Raw genomic sequence first — 4,538 nt, 5'->3', positions numbered from 1 at the left:
GTGTCAACTAGAGACTGTTGATCGAGTTTGAAGTTTGACACACTCAGTAATGACAACTCAAATCTTTCTATGCAAAAGACTCCTGGTGTCTTCCTTAATGCATCTGTTAGGGAAGATCTCATCAATTTTTTTTGTGTGTGTGTGCTTTTATTGCTTTAGTATAATTTAGGTAGAGATTGTGGCTTTTGTGTTGTTTGATGAATGTTTTTGTACTTATCAAATACTCTAAGATATTAGATATGGTGAGGAAGGCTTCCTGTGCAAATATCTTTCACCAAGACACTCGGTGCTAGGAAGACAGATATACTTTCTGCACTTTGGGTTCTGCTCTAAGCAACACAACTTTCTAACAATTACTTTGAAGAGACTCATATGTTACTTGAAAAAGTACTTTTTCTATTTATATTTGAGGGAATTGACTAATTTCTCTCTGTCATTCGCTTAGGGTTAGAAGTGAAATTAATTTAGTAAGTTAATTTTTAATTAACTCCCACAAATTGTATGTCTTCAGACCTAAAAATTCTGAGCAGATATGGCGGCCTAATGATTTCTTGTTTTCAGGAAGTTTTAAACTCCATACATTGTCTACTGCTCTGAGATGATACTCAGGCTTTTGTGGTAGTTCCCTCTTTAATTAAAAAAAATACTCATCTTCTAAAAATAATGACTTCATGAAATTCACAGCAAATGGATGAAACTAGAAAATATCATCCTAAGTGAGGTAACCCAGTCACAAAAGGATACATATTATATGTACTCACTAATAAGTGGATATTAGGAAAAAAAATCCAGAATACTCGTGATACAACTCAAAGACCATATGAAGTTCAAAAAAAGGAAGACCAAAGTACAGATGCTTCAGTACTCTTAAGAGGGGGGAACAATGGGCTCGAGAGATGGCTCAGCCATTAAAGGTTAGGCTCACAACCAAAAATATGAGGGGGGAACAAAATAATCACTGGAGATAGAGGGAGGGAGGGAGCTGGGAGGTAGAGAAAGGAAGAGGGGAAAGGTAGTACAGAATCAGGTGTGGGAGGAGACGTGGTGGACAGGGGAGAAGTACAGAGACTCAGGAAATTGAATGGAGGTATACAGCAATGGGGGATGTGGAACTGGAGGTGGCCACTCTAAAGTACCAGATGGTAGGAGAACAAGAAGTTCCCAGGACACTAGGTGAAATACCCAACAAAGGTGAGAGAGAGGCTGTAGAGACCATATCCAGAGGTTAGGCAAGACCCCCAGTTGAGGGATAGTGCCTCCTACTCACCTCAAAAATATTATCCCAGAATTGTTCCTATATAAAGGAAATGCAGGGACAAAGATTGAAACAGAGATTGAAGGAAAGGCCATCCAGAGACTGCCCCACCTAGGTATCCATGCCATCTGCAGCCAACAAACTCAGACACTATTGCTGATGCCAAGAAGAACTTGCTGACAGGAGCCTGGTATGGCTGTCCCCTGTGTGGCTCTGCCAGAACCTGACCAATTCAAATATAGATGCTCGCTGCCAACCATCAGACTGAGCATGGGAACCCCAACAGAGGAGTAAAGGGAAGGACTGAAGCCATTTAAGGAGTTTGCAGCCCCATAGAAAGAACAACAATATCAACCAACCAGAACCCCCATTGCTCCCAGGGACTAAACCACGAACCAAAGAGTACTCATGGGTACACTGGACCCATGGCTCCTGCTGCTTATGTAGCAGAAGACTGCTTTATCTGGCATCAATGGGAAAGGAGGCTTTTGGTTCTGTGGAGACTCAATGCCCAAATGTAAGTGAAGAAGGTGAGATGCGAGTGGGTGGGTGGGTGGGTGGAGGAGCTGCCTCATAGTCAGGTGTGGAGAGCTCTTGGCTTGATGGCTGCAGGCCTGAGCTATAGTCTTGGGCTTGGTGATCACTGTGGCTTGGAGTTTATAGAGGTCTTCTATGCGAGGATACGGTCAGCCCTATAGGTAAAGGACTTCTCCATGGTTCCCTACAGCAGATCCTAATGAAAAGAGGTAGTCCATGGTTTTAAGTCATTTATTGTCATGTTGGAAAGTGGATGAGTGAGTGTCATGGTGGCCCTGGGGTTAAATACCTTTTGCAGGGAGGAGTGTCTAGGAAGGAAGGCTTACTGGGTAAATCTCCAAGTCTTTAGGTACCTCATTAAAATGGAGATCTGTCTTGAGCCTATGTGATCTGTGACCATTTCCTCTACATGTGGAGGGGCTTGGGGCATGACCCATACATGAATGATGACCACAAACCTATGGAGAGCTGCAGCTAGTGACAGAGGCCTGGTGCCCAGGAATCAGACAAAACATTTCTAACTTTAGCTCAACCAGGAACCAGGCTGCCTTTCAAGATACCACAAGGCATAACATTTGAAATATAAATAAAGCTAGAGAAAGGACCTAAGGAGCTGAAGGGTTTTTAACCCCTTAGGACTAACAACAATATGAACTAACTAGTACCCTCAGAGCTCCTAGGGACAAAACCACAAACCAAAGAATATACACGGTGGGACTAATGGCTCCAACAACATATGTATAGCAGAGGATTGCTGAGTTGGTCGTCAATGGGAGGAGAAGCCTTTGGTCCTATGAAGGTTTTATGCCCCAGTGTAGGAGAATGCCAGTGCCAGGAAGTGGGAGAGGATGGGTTGCTGAGCAGGGGGAAGGGAGAAGGAACAGGCTTTTTGTTTTGTTTTGTTTTCAAGTGGGAAACTGGGAAAGGAGATATCATTTGACATGTAAATAAAGAAAATATCTAAATTTTTGAAATGTGGAAATTCAAACTGAAATAAATAAATAAATAAATAAATAAATAAATAAATAAAATTTACTCATGAGCTTCAGGAATTATCATTCTTTAGGACTGAGATTTTAGCACAATGTTAGATATTTCTCTGTGACACTATTTCTTCTGTTCTTGGAAGAGAATTCTGTCTTTTTGAGAGTGCATAAAAGCTATATAAAGGAAATATCTATAGCTACTTAAAATCTCTTAAAATACTGAATACCTTTTGCCAAATAATATCTGTTCTTATACTCTTTCACTTACATTGCTGACTAGATAAAATGATGTAAGAATGATTAAATAATGTCTAATCTTCTCTTACCTAACTTAGTAACATGATTTCAGCTACTTTCTGAGTAGAACATTTCCCCCATTTTTATTGCTTTTTCTCCCTAATCGAGACTTGAGGACAACAATAGTAACTATCATTATGGAAGATCTGCCATTTCTAGCTTCAACTATTATTGTCTCTTTCCCCAAGTTAAATACTATAATTCTTGACTGAGAGGTGAAACTATGAGATAACAAATAACTTCCTCAAGGTCATAAGGCCTGTGAGCATTTCAGCCAAGATTTGAGCTTAAAGTCTATGCTTTTTCCTGTAGTACACATAGTATCTGAGAGGAATCTGCTGTGATAAGATGGCCAAAGTGCTTAGTTGGAGCAGTGCTGGTGTTTATTTGACTGTACATAGACTTCTTTCATAGAACTATGTGCAAAGTATATTTTTCTTTTAAAAAGCTTCAATTACCATATATTGTGAGTTTAAGCAAAAGAGTCATATAAAGTGACCCACATTTCTCTGTATAAACATTTAGGTTTTGATTTAATGTATAGGTTTACCTATCCTGCTGTTACTCTAAGCAGTTGCAGCCCTGGGGCAGAAAGTAGGAGATTCAGTGTTCTGTTGAGTTGCTCATTAAACCTCACAAGACCAGGGAAATCAGGCAGCAAGCTGGGGTGAAGATATAAGCGTCTATGACTCCTTATTCTCATTGAATATTAGACTAAGTAAAGATATGTAGAGTGGCTGACGAATGGGCTCAGTGGGTAAATCGGTTGCAAAAATTAGAGTCAACATGTCCAAGTCTTTCAGTACATGTAAATTAAATCCAAAGCACCATGACAAATAGAGTCTGCATCTCATGATAAAATAGTGAAAAGGAAGAAAAGTTAAAATTAGAGAAACATAAAAATATACACTCAGAAGGAGAAAGAAAGAGGGCTGGAGAGCGCACAGGATAGCAGAGACAGACCAATTCTGAGGGTGGGTCTTCTGGCCATCTAGTCTTTAAAAATATGATTAGTTCAGTGTGAGATTCTTTAACAGATAAGTAAGATGCTTAAGCACAGAAGGTATTTACATAACACACACTTGCACACATGCACACAAGCAGACACATACACCGAAATGCAATAAATGGATAATTTAATTAAATTATACATGAAGATTTGACTGGAGACGACATACAAATGCCAGTCTCTGGCCTTCACATGGCCTGCACAAAGGAGTGTATCTTCACATATAGAAGCCCTCTCCAATCAAAGCTCCATGAGGGTTTATTTGGTTTGAATGTACTGCATCCCAGTCAAATCCCAGAGAGAAGTCAAGGCAGGCACTCGAATCAGGCAGGGATCTGGAGTAAGGAGTAATGTAGAGGTTATGGAGGAGTGCTGCTTACTGGCTTGATGTACATGGCTTGCTTATTCTGTCTTATTATTGAATAAAACTCATGAGTTACACAAGCAACAATGA

This window comes from Mastomys coucha, unplaced genomic scaffold (assembly GCF_008632895.1).
Source record: "Mastomys coucha isolate ucsf_1 unplaced genomic scaffold, UCSF_Mcou_1 pScaffold6, whole genome shotgun sequence".
Classification (NCBI taxonomy): domain Eukaryota; kingdom Metazoa; phylum Chordata; class Mammalia; order Rodentia; family Muridae; genus Mastomys; species Mastomys coucha.
This window is presented reverse-complemented; position numbering follows the sequence as displayed.